At 34.0% G+C, this 13,306-nt stretch overlaps 1 protein-coding gene and 1 long non-coding RNA gene across 2 annotated transcripts in view; one reads left to right on the top strand and one right to left on the bottom strand.

The window, feature by feature from the left end:
* LOC104657802 overlaps nt 1–7,236 on the bottom strand; it is a 38,553-nt gene extending 31,317 nt beyond the window's left edge. The window contains exons 1-2 of the long non-coding RNA XR_004058109.1: nt 7,148–7,236; nt 5,776–5,819 (exon numbers count right to left, since the gene is read on the bottom strand). This is a non-coding gene — a long non-coding RNA (uncharacterized LOC104657802). The remainder of the gene's footprint in view (nt 1–5,775; nt 5,820–7,147) is intronic.
* Nucleotides 1–13,306, top strand: part of CRPPA (CDP-L-ribitol pyrophosphorylase A) — a 348,299-nt gene that overhangs the window by 189,301 nt on the left and 145,692 nt on the right. The window lies entirely within an intron of this gene.

Here is a 13,306-nt window from a genome sequence, read left to right as displayed (position 1 = left end):
TGTGTATGTTAGCATGACATTATGATTCTATGCAGTCTTTTAACTGTGAGCTTTTAGAAACAATTACCTGATAACAAGCACACCTTATACTAAGAGAATATCCATACTTAGGTGAAAATATATATTTTTTTAATTAGAGACTAGTCAGCATAATGGAATTTTATAAGTTTAGATCCCTTATGTCTTAACAAGAAAAATCTAATGCTATAAACCAGCACTTTCTTTTGTAAAAATAAAATTGTGTCAGAATTATGTTTGAAACTGTTTTTTCATATATGATTTCTTTAAGTGCTTAGTCTGCCCTCTGTTATTGAGGTGCTCAATTTTTGCCCTGATTTGACTGAAGTTATTGTTAGCCTTCTGTTCATTGCATTTACGGGGGTGTGTAGTATTGCTACCACCTCTGTCAGATTGCATCTTTCAAAAACGATTTTCTAAAAGTTTTTTGGGTGGTGACCTGTCACAAAAGATATGGTATGAACATGGGACATACCCAGTTCTCTGTTTTCTACTTTTATGTGTTTTTGTTCATTAAGTAATGATGAAAAATTCTTAGAAAAATGAAGTAACACGGTGAAACCCCGTCTCTACTAAAAAATACAAAAACTAGCCGGGCGAAGTGGCGGGCGCCTGTAGTCCCAGCTACTCGGGAGGCTGAGGCAGGAGAATGGCGTAAACTCGGGAGGCGGAGCTTGCAGTGAGCTGAGATCTGGCCACTGCACTCCAGTCCGGGCGACAGAGCGAGACTCCGCCTCAAAAAAATAAAAAATAAAATAAAAAAAATAAAAAAGTAAATGTGTTGCAATACTAAAAGGTAAATTCATAAAATTTCTCATGTAAAAATCACTTTAAATAGATTGGATTTTGCTGGGCACAGTGGCTCAAGCCTGTAATCTCAGCACTTTGGGAGGCCGAGGTGGGCAAATCACGATGTCAGGTGATTGAGATAATCTTAGCTAACATGGTAAAACCCCGTCTCTACTAAAAATACAAAAAATTAGCCGGGTGTGGTGGCGTGTGCCTGTAGAACCAGTTACTAGGGAGGCAGAGGCAGGAGAATCGCTTGAATCCGGGAGGCAGAGGTTGCAGTGAACTGAGATCGCAGTGTCTCACAAAAAAAAAAAAAAAAAAAAAAAAAAAAAAAAAAAAAAAAAAAAAAAAAAAAAAATTTACCTGCATTAAAGAAGATTTATTAGGTAGTAAGAATCTGAACTGTAGGCTGAGTTCCTTGCTTACGAATTAGTGATCAGAGAGCTATTTTTTACCCAGTGATGGAGAAAGGAGATTTCAGGAGAAAAAACTAACTGTATGTGTTTTTTAGCAGTATTATGTAAAACCAATTGTAAAACCACAAAAAATACCTTCCCACATCCAAAAAGTAAAATAGAGCTCCTTATGTATTTGGTTCTGGCAAGGTTTTCACAAAATATCCTTTGATACTATCAGGTAAAATAGTGGACAATATTTTGTTATTTAAAGCTTTTTTTTAAAGAAACATAGCAAGTTCACATAATAGGTACCAAATAAGTGTTTAATTGTTAAAAGTGGGAAGAAATTGGCAACAAATCTAAGTTCAAAATATAAAGCAAACTCTTAAATTTTGCTTGATAAGATAGTTAATCGCATTTTCCATAGCAAAAGTTTTACTGTAATTATCTAGATAATTACATGAGAGCTTTGCTTTGCTCTGCTTGTATATACAATGATTTTACTGGTATTTTATGAGAGTTAAAAATCTCATGAATTTACTTTAGCTAAAAGCATAATTTACCAAGGAGAATTTTAATACTGTGAGAAACATAACCTTCAAAAGTATTGAATTGAGTTCTAGTTATTAGGAAGTAGTTTATTGACATTACAATAAATTATCTTTAAAATACTTGAAAATATTTAGCATTTGGACATGTCAGCAAATTAAAAAAAGAAAAGAAAGTCACCATCCATTTGCACTCTATTTTCACATCTGGAGAAACTGTCACAGATGTAAATTGTTTCCAGAATGTTCCAAAGCTCACCAGTAGCAGAGCCAGGAGCAGAATCAATCTAGTGTATTACTATGTATCATATGTACTTGTTACTTTTGTGTTCTCATGAATGTGCTAAGTAATAGCATGGAAAAAGTAAAAATATATATACATATATGTGTTTAATATTCCTTCTTAATAAAAAATGACAATTTAAAAAACAGTGATTCCTTCTATGTGCTAATGGCTTCTTTAGCTTCATAGAGGGTATTGAGCCTTACTGAATTTGTTATAAAAATCGATGATGCTGTTAAATTTAATACCAGATCCCAGACATATCTTTGTCATCTTTTATTTAATTGCTTGTTCTTTTGTTAATTCTGTTATTACTAGACAAAGAAAATGTGTTTTCAAGGCACAGGTTCATATCAAACAAAAGAGCTGGCTATTTTCATTCTCACTGCATCCATACTGGGTTTACTTTTTATAATCTGTTTCAGGTCCCTGATAGTTTACATTTTTAAATGAATAGTGTGTGTGTGAATATATATATGTGTGTGTGTGTGTGTAATAACCAATGATTGACTTTAAGAGCAAGCCCGTCCAAATCCCTCTTCCATTCCTGTCTCAACCTTATTGCTTCTGTAGCCTTATGGATTCTTTCATTTTTGTTTTTATCAGAAAAACTATAGCTTTATTATATACTGAATGTTTATGTTGGCACTTAAGAGATGTTAAAATTTTCTCTTTCATAGTTGTACACTGCTCCAGTGGCAGAAATACAATTACTTGTATAAATTCTATAAATTTTTTCATTTGTTTTCTGCTAATGTAGTACGTCTCAGGTATTTCCTAGCTAAATCAATAAGAAAACCTAAATAAATACTGGTTAAAATACCTTTGCGTATTTTATCTAGTTGCGGTTATGAATGGATTCATTTCTTACACAAAGATGAGGAATGATGAAATCATTCTAGTAGGAGATGTTGAATAGAAAGAATTGAGGGTGTTGTTATAAGTTTTAGGGATCTTTGCTTATGATTAAATGGTTAATGGAAAGTTTGTGTTATGGGATATAGAATACTCCCAGAGATTAATTGTAATGGATATGTAACTGATGTGTAAAGAAATGATTCTCACAGGGCACACCTCCCTAGTATTCATTCTTTTAATGGTAAGTTACTTTCAGTTAGAATGGTATTCTGAAGCAATATGTGAATAAAATGAATTCCAGAGAACTTTGTCTAAGTTTTATGAGCAAATTTTTCTTGATTAAGCACAGAGTTTGGTATTACTACTTATTTCCCTATTGGAAGTAGTTTTCTCAAGTTGGTCAGATGACTGAGATTGGCAAGATTGTGAATTTATTTTCCAGTGCTATTCTAGTAAATCCGTTTATAACATTTAAGATGAAATGCACAGGCGGCAAAATAAATGAAATTAGACTTTGTTAGGCATTTCACATTGATTGTAGCCCTAGGTAAGAAATGTAAACAATTTATGTGGTCATTCAGTTTTTTAAAAAGATGACTGGCAACTTCTCTCACGAACTTATTTTATTTATTTTATTTTTTTATTTTTTTGCTACTGACTTCTATTTAAATAATGGAAAGAGACTTTAGCTTTAATTATTGTATGCTATTTATTTACAAAGATGGAACCAACTATTATATTTTCAATATCATTAAAGTTAATGGTTATATTTTGTAATAAATACAATTTAAATATGCCTTTTAATATGGCTTTGTTATGATATTTAAAAGAGCATTACTTCATGTATAAATGTAACTTGTAAAATGAGCATGGTAAGGATACTGAATCTAGAGTTAAGATTTAAGTCACAAGTACTAGGTCTTCAAATAACAAGTGTCTCTTAACCTGTCCAAGTTACTTAATGTTTTTGAATTTCAGTTCAAAATCCTTATCTGTAAACAGAGTAGGATGCCTTTGATGGCATCTAAATAGCATCTTTTTTTTTTTTTTTTTTTTTTTTTTTTTTGAGACAGAGTCTTGCTCTGTGGCTCAGGCTGGAGTACAGTGGCATGATCTCAGCTCACTGCAACCTCTGCCTCCCGGTTCAAGCAATTCTCCTGCCTCTACCTCCTGAGTAGCTGGAATTACAGGTGCCTGCCACCATGCCTGGCTAAGTTTTTGTATTTTTAGTAGAGACGGGGTTTCACCCTGTTAACCAGGCTGGTGTCGAACTCCTGACTTCAAGTGATCCACCCACCTTGGCCTCCCAGAGTGCTGAGATTACAGGCATGAGCCACTGTGCCTGGCCCTAAATGGCTTCTTTTTCTAAAATTATTTTCTATACTAGAACATGCTGTGAAGTATTTTTGCTTTCATATGCTCTTATGCATGATTTTAATGTGTAGATTTAGTAGAATAATTCAGGTTTTAACAGTTATATTAAATATGAATCAGATGATATGATATTCCTATTTCAAGCCATTTTTGAGACCTTCTGTGTTAATTCTTATCACAAGACTCATAGGTTATTTTGATGTTTTCTCTTGTATTTGTCCATTTCTTATCCTCTTTTTTATGTCTAATGTTTACAGATTAAGTCTAAATTTTCCCTTTTTGTGTTTCATTATTTTTCTCTCTGCTTAATAACTGCTACAAAATTTTTTTCATCAGTGAATCTATCCTTTCATGTCTATCCAAGCCCTTCCATCTGAGAATGACTCCATAGTGAGTAATGCTCACACTGTTTCTTCTTACCATTTCATTTTAAACTTATTTTGTATATACTATCCAGTTAGCACTTGGCAGGGAATGATCTTATTCTCTTCCTTACCTAATACATTACTTAATATGGACTCATACAGTATTGATTTAATGTCTGTGTGATAGATATTTTGGCCTACATGGAACTTATTTAATAATATAATCTTTTTTTTTTTTTAAAGCATCTTACTTTAGATTACTGAAATATCTATATAAGCTAATTTTCCAGGTTTTTATATATTAAGGAAATAATTGTATTGGTCTGGTTTTTCTAAAATAAGGATTCATAATAAGAGTTTACTTAAAATAACCAGAGTTAGCCAGGGAAGTGCTTTAGTGACTGGGAGTTAACAAAATCCCTGGTCCCTTTCCCTTCTATCTACCATGGAAGGTTTGAGAACTTTAGCCAGGTGTGCTTGAGAAAGAGGTAATTCAGCCTGGAGAAGTCATCTTAAGGATGTGAGAGGAAGCCAATATTTGGAAGACTGAGCAGGGTCTAACTCTGTGAGGAGTGAGAGGACTGGCATTTCTATATGGACAAAGAAACACATAGAGTGGTTGGAATTAGAAAGAGCCACTGAGTGCATCTGAAACTGAAGGAATGGCAGATTGTGAAGTTGTTGGGTGTGGGGTCTTGACTGGTTTGAGTTTGAGCTGGGCCTTCTAAGTTTGAAGTCTATAAAGCAGCACTGCCTAGTAGTAATTGATGTGATCAGATTTCCATCTTACACATCCTGGATGCAGGACAGAAAGTAGATTAAAATAAGCAGAGAAATTCCTAATTTAGTTGGGAGGCTACTGCAGTATAATAGTACAAGAAATAATAGTGGTAGTGAGGACTAGGTTACTATATTGGATTGAATGTTTGTGTTCCCTCAAAATTTATATGGTGAAGTCTTAACCTCCATAATGATGGTATTAGGAGGTGGGTGCTTTGGGAGGTGATTAGATCTTGAGAGTAGAGCCCTCATGAATGAGATTAATGCCATTTTAAGAAGAGTCAGAGTTTGTTCTCACTACCTGAGGACGCAATGAGAAGTTGGCAGTCTGCAAGCTGGAAGACGGCCCTCATGAGTACCTGATGATGCTGGCAATCTGATCTTGTACTTCCAACTTCCAGAACTGTGAGAAAAAAATTTCTGGTATTAATAAGCCATCTGGTCGATGGTATGTGTTACAGCAGGCGAAACAAAGGCAGGTAGTTTTAGTGGGAGTGAACAAAATGAAATCAAGATATATTTAAGAGATCAAAGCATTAAGAATTGAAGCTTAAATAAATGAGAGAAAAGAAGTATACCCTCTAATTTTATGTCTTATAAAACTTGGCGAATGATAGTAAGCTAGGGAAGATTAGAGCGGGAACTTTGTGGTTTGTTTTTTAAGGTTGAATAGGCATATGAAGATCTCAGATTTTTTGGCAAAGTATAATTTAAAAGATTTTATTCATATTCAAAAGTTTTCTGTTCATTTGTGTGTGTGTCTGTGTGTACAAAAGCTCTCAAAGCTTACTTTGAAAGGCAAGTTAGACTCCTTTATGACTTTCTTAATATTGAATTTTAATAGAGTTCCAGGGACAGACACAATTTAAAATATATCTTTTATATTACAATGTCTTTTCCAAGCCTTCTATAGTGTCTGTATGGCAGATGATTTTTTTAGTGATATCCTTTTTATTGTAATAGTTCATATTCTGAAAAACAAAAACAGAAAAAAACCTTTTCTATTGGTTGAATTATTGGCAGACAGGAAGATGGTAAGAATATTACCAGGCTTATATGCTGTTGCCTTAGGATTAAGATCTGTAGCCACCTAAAAATAGATTACTTTTGCAGGTTTTGGAAAGCCTGAACTGTTCTTGTATGGAAAGTATAGAAAGATAATGGAATCAGTGCCAGAAACTTCTAGATTCAGACTTTTTTGGCTTGAATCCTGTTAGCAATAAGTTTATGTGTGATAATTTTGAAAAGTATAATATGATTCAATTTTCTGGGCACCAGAGATTTTGTTTTATGGAATTATGGAACTTAATTTTAGTTAAATGCTCAATACTTAAGCTTAATTCTACTGGTACTTGCTAAGGTGGAATACAGCAAGTGTTGTCAAGGTAGTCCCAGAATCAATACTGAAAAACTTATTTGGGAACAGTAGGACTGGTTAAAGTCACCAGCATGACTCCTCTGAGTACTGAGTATTACTTCCACTTCTAGAATATAGTGAGAGGCCTCTAGATTTCAACTTTCTTAGTTAACGTGTTTATAGTAATGACTGAGTTCTGAGTTGTTTCAACTATCAAAATTCCACCTATGACCTTGTGTTTCTTGTTCTTCCCATTGGTATGAAATGGAACTTCAAACAACATTTATAATTTCCAGAACCCTCCCAGCAAATGTGGCCTGCTAATGTATGTTATTAGTATAATTAGGTTAATGTTAGTAATAACAGAGACTTACTGAAAAGCTGGAAATAATGAGTCACTGTTCTTTTCCTTTAAAATGAATGATCCCAGGGCTTTAGTCTTCAGAGCAACCCTGAGAGTTGATTATCATAGATAGCATTAGCCCCAGTTCAAAATTAAGCCTGGTGATCATTTCACTGTATCACATAATTTTCATGAGTAATGCCAATGCTTGTCCTTTTCGAATAGTAGAAACCTATTTTGTTACAAGAGAAAAGGATCTTGAAAATCATTTAGTGGAATGCTTTCATTTTAAAGAGGTAACTCAAGCCCTTTCTTTACCTGGCTCTAAGATACCTTGTTTTATTTTGAGAATTGGCAGTTTTTTTCCAGTAAAGAATCAGATGGTAAATATTTTAGGCTTTGTGGCCTGTCTGCACAGTCTTTTTCACAACTATCAGCTCTGCTGTTTTCATGTCAAAGCAGTCATGGACCATATGCAAAAGAATGGGTATGGCTGTGTTCTAGTAAAACTATATTTGCAAAATAGGCTTGACCCATAGTTTGCTGATTTTTGATTTAGATTTTCAATCTGAAATGACCTAGTTTGCCACAGTTATTAGTACCTTTATCCTATATGTGTTAGGCATTTATTTAACAGACATGCACTCTCTGGGTCATGAAGCCTCATGATTTAAAGTATTACTCATGCACTGACTTATGTTTTTATCCCTAAATTTCATCCTTTCTCAAAGTTTTGATAGAAATGTTCAAATGCAGGCAGTTTAAATGTTTAAAAGTCTTTTTCCTTCTCTGAACTATTCATCTCAACTTCTATCTTTTGTTTCCAGTTGAGCTTACCATAGCCACTGTGAGAGATTTTGCTAGTATAAATTTACCAAGTTACTCTCCTTATTGAAAACTTGCAGATGCTTCTCATCTCCTAATGGACAAAACTCAGATCATAAAGCCTTGGCCTGGTCTGACTCTTGCTTAATTCTACTGTTCTGTCTTTCTCATTTCCTTATTGAGTAGTTTGCCCTCTGGAAATCACTAAGTTATTTATAGTTTTCCACATGTACCCTGTGGCTTGATTTAGATGTGTTTCCTGCATGAGTTTTTCTTTCTACCTGAAACGCCTTTTTTTTTTTTAATTGTTTACTTGCCAAACTTTCCTTAAAAATTTGAGTGACATTTCCTCCTGGAATCCTTCCCTAATACCCTTGTGCTCATATCCCTTCTCCTTTGACAAGTCAGGATGTGTAGACATTCAGAAATATTTGTTCATTTGAACGTGCCTTAATGTTCCAAGTTATGTTGTCTGCTATCCTACCCTGCTTCAGTGCTGTCTTCTACAACGAGGTGCTTTGTGGTGACTTGCAGAAAAGAAGGAGGTTGATATGAGGAAATAATAAAAATTGCAACTCAAGTAATTGCTACATTCTATTAAGGAGAATAATAATACTAGTTCTGCCTTTTTATGACATTTACAGTATATAAATTTCAACTTCATGCATTTTACTATCTTGATCTTTTGAGTAGAATTCAATTTTAAATTTTTTTATTTTGCCTTTTAGAAAAACATGTTTTTAATTTCAAAATTGTCTAGCTTACAAGTGCCTGCTTTTAGTTTTTATGAAGCATCTTATTGTGTCAATAAATGACTGCTTATTTCTTATTTTAAATTATTTTCTGTATGTGTCCTGAACAGTAGTATTAACCTTTAAAGTATTTCTCATTTCAAAATGGGACTTCATTTTCCTCTTAAAGATTAAATTTGGGGAGTGATATTCTCACTTTTTTTATCCTTTATTTATCCCAGAGTAAATTTTAAATGTATCACTACTATATTAAGTAAAACAAAAAATACATTATGAACACTAATTTGCTGTTTTAGTTTATACGTGCAACATTTAGAAATGTTAGGTTGAAAACAAAAGTTTGAAATAAAAAATTATGGATGATAATTTGTTCTTTTTTTCCTGTCTCCTTTTATTTGGATTATGTCGTAAACTGATTGTCCTATTAAATACAGGTAATATTAACAGGTACAGAAGCATTTTTTTCTTGCAATTTATCATTTTCAATTAGAGGGACCTGGCAGCCTGAAAGTGCATAGCCTCTACCCTTGTCATAAATATAAAGTAGAACAAAAGTTACCTTCAAACTTAAACGCTAATATTATAATATGTCAACAGAATTGATATTTCACTCATTCATTTATTGTTGCACAACTTATATAATTATGAAAGCATGTGCCAAATAGATGTTCCTTTGCTCTGGCTGGCCATTTAATTGAGCTCAGCATCCATGTGCTGAGATGGTATATATCATTGTACTGTCTTATGTGTGCAGATATGCATTGAATTTTAAACAACAGTATTTTTTGTATTAGGCACTGGAGCTTTCACCTCTAGAAGTTTGATTTAGGTCCTTTTTAATATATTCTCTAACTTTTGAATATATGTAATTTAATTACAACAACCATTATAGTGTCTTTGAAGATTCTAATGCCTGTCAGTTCTGGGTTAGACTGAAAGGAAGTTTGTATCTCCTCATTATGGTCACAGTGTCTTCCTCCTTTCCTTGCCTAAGATTTTTCTTTTTTGCATGCATACTTAAGATGTGTTGATATGTGGTTTTAAAATTTTCATTCAATTAGGAATGTTTTCAGCATTAACTTTTCAAATGTTTTTCTGTTGTTTTCCCAACTTATTGGAAACTCTGGTTACCTGTGTATTAGGCTGACTAAATATGATCCATATCTCACTGGTGGTATGTTTAATTTCCTCTTTTTGTCTTTTTTTTTGTTGTTGTTGTTTCATTTAAAACCATTTCTATGGCTGTGTCTTCAAGTTCACTAATCTTTAATATCAAATTTTCTGTTAATTATTTCTGGTGGGGGTTTTTAAAAATATCACGTCCTATAGTTTTCATCTCTTGAAGTTAGATTTAGGTCTATTTTACATCTGTGCTAAATATGTTCAGTCTTTCCTATAGTTTTTGAACAAATGGAACACAGTTTTAATAACTGTTTTAATGTTTTTAGTTCTAATATTGGTGTCAATTGGGTTGGTTTTGGTTGATTTTTCTCATAATTGGCCATATTTTCTGCTTTTTAAAATGTTCGGTATTTAAGCTCTTAGACATTGTGAATTTTATCTTAGGAGATGGATATTTTTATATTCTTATAAATATGAGCTTTGTTCCAGATGCAAGTAATTAAAAACCAGTTTGATCCATTTGGGTCTTGTTTTTTTGATCTTTCAGCAGGACTAGTTAGTATATTTAGTGTAGAGATAGTTATTTCCCACAGCTGAGGGAATACCCTTGTTTATACTCTACCTAATGCCCTATAAATTATTGTCTTACTCTGTTTTCTGGTGTTATAACAGAATAACATGAACTGGGTAATTTATAAATAAATATGATTTATTTGACTCATGATTCTGGAAACTGGCAAGTCCAAGAGTATGCTGCTGACAGTTGGTGAAGATCATCCCCTAGTGGAAGGGCAGAAGGTGGGAACAAGTGCACATGGCAGATAGAAGTGGGCTGAACTCATTTCTTTTGTCGAGAACACATTTCTGCAGTAACTAATCCATTCCCATGATAAAGGCATTAGTCCCTTCATGAGCCCTCATGACCTTATCACTTCTTAAAGGCCCTACCTCTTAATACTGTTACAGTGGCAATTAAGTTTTAATGTGAGTTTTGGTAGGGAAATTTAAACCATATTAATTATGAAGTTTTCTAGTATGGCTCATGGCTATTGCCAATCTTCCCAACCCTGTGTGTGCATGGAGTACTGTTCCTTCTAGTCCTTTGACTAATTTTCTCACATAGGCGCACTGATCAATACACCTCTGCTGTCTCTATGAGGAAGATATTCTGATGTTTTATAGAGCTCTCTCACTGTGAAGCTCTCTCCTCTCTGGTACTCTACCTGTGACTCTATTCTGTCTGCTTTGGTCTTCCCAGATTCTTAACTTTATCTCTCAATTAAAAGAAATGAAATCTGGATTCCTCCATGTACCATGTCCTGAAACTCTCTTGTAGGCAGTAGGATGGGGTACATGTACAGCTCACTTTGTTTTGTGTCTCTTAGGGATTATTTCTTCATTGTAACATGTATAATGCCTTTAAAAACATTGTTCCATATAGTTTGCTTTTTTAAAGTTGGTTGAGGAAGAAAAACAATTTCATCCCTAGTACTCCTCCTTAGTTAGAAACAGAAACTGGGTACATTGAAATTTTGAGTGTTTAATTTTTACACATTTAATACTCATTCACATTTTCAGGAATATTTTTATGTAAAGAACAAGCTCAGTCTGTTTTAGCTTAGATTATGTGTAATTTTGCCTGTTCCAGATCTAATTTTTCACAGTGAGATTTTAAGTAGTAACACTAGGTAGGAATAAAAATTCCTGTGCAGTATGGATGTGTAAATTAATGATCAAAAATATTTAATGGGATATATGACCACCAATCATAATATATAAGCACATTTTTGTTTGGACAAACCCTTTCCATTAACACTTTTTACCATGATAACATGTTGTGGATGGGTGGAACAAGATGACAAAGCAGGATTATCCAGTGATTGTCACCCCACCCCCAGAAATATCAATTTGAACAACTATCCACATGTCAGAATACCTTCAAAAGAGCTAAAGAAACCAAGTGAGAGATTCCAGTACCTGGTTGTAGCATGGTAGTAAGAAAATATGCATTGAAGAGAGTAGGAAGGACAGTTTGTTACCTGTGTTACTCCTCCCCAACTATGGCAGCATGGAATGGAGAAGAGAGATTGTTCACTTAAGGAAAAAGAAGGAAGTGAATATAAGATTTTGCCTTGAACCCCAACACTTGGCCCACCACAATAATACTTAACACCAGGGTAATTTCCATAGCTTTGTATTTCAAGCTAGTAACTGCAGACTGAGCCTCTAGACCAGATGTAGCACCAGGTGGGACCCCAGAGCCCCATGCTTCAGTCTTTTTTTGAAGACTCAATCTCCAGTTTATACCACTGCCAGGCTTGTGTCAGGCCTCTGAACAGCACTCAGCAGCAGCAGGTGGCCCCTGGCTTCTGGCCAGATCTGGTGCCACACCTGATGTAGTGAACCTCAGGCTTCTGGCAGTGTCACACCTGCTACAGAGCTATCCCAAGCAAAGTCAAATCCCTATCTGTGAAGACTGTAATAAGTATCTACATCTTTAAATGTGCAGACATTGACAAATGATCACAAGAGTCAAGAACAATCAGGAAAACATTACATGACCATATGGAAAAAATGTACAAGTGATTGACCCTAAAGAAATGGAGACGTGAGCTTTCTGACAAAGAATTCAAAACTTTAAGGAAGCTCAGCAAACTTGAAGAAAATACAGAGAAACAATTCAACAAAATGAAGAAAACACTAAGTGACCAGAATGTGAAATATAATGAGATTGAAATAATATTTTTTAGCTTCTACTAGATGATGCATGAAACAATTTTCAAAAAATCAAATCCTGGAGGTGAAAATACAATGTAGGGAATGAAAAATGCAGTAGAGTTCATCAACAGCAGAATTTGCCAAGCACAAGAAATAACCTGAACTTGAAGACAGGTTATTTTGAAATAAATAGAAGAAAAAAGAAGTAAAGAAATGAAGAAAGGTTATAGGGTTTATGGTACAGCATCCAAAGAGCCAATCTTTGAGTCACAGGCATTCATGAAGGAGGAAAAGGTAAAGGGATAGAAAGCTTAAATAGAATTTTTTTTTTTTTAATTTTTGAGATCAATGTAAATATCCAGGGACAGAAATGTCAAAGATCTCCAATCAAATTTAAACCAAATAAGGTGACTCCAAGACATATTATAATACTATCAAAAATTAAATGTTAGGAAGATCCTGAAAGCAGCAAGAGAAAGGAAGCAGATAACATAAAGGAATTCAAAATATAGCTAGCAGCAGACTTTTTGGCAGAAATCTTATAGGCGAGGGAAAAGCAAAAGGATATATTTAAAATGCTGAAAGGGGGAAAAAAAAACTGTCAACCAAGAATAGTGTACCCAGCAAAGGTGTCCTTCAGAGATGAAGAAAAGATGAATACTTTCCTAGGCAAACAAAAACTGAGGCAGTATATCACCACCAGACCTGATATACAAGAAATGCTAATAGGAATCCTTCAAGCCAAAAAAAGTACAACACTAGTGAATGATATG

Source organism: Rhinopithecus roxellana, chromosome 6, assembly GCF_007565055.1.
Source record: "Rhinopithecus roxellana isolate Shanxi Qingling chromosome 6, ASM756505v1, whole genome shotgun sequence".
NCBI lineage: Eukaryota > Metazoa > Chordata > Mammalia > Primates > Cercopithecidae > Rhinopithecus > Rhinopithecus roxellana.
This window is presented reverse-complemented; position numbering and strand designations above follow the sequence as displayed.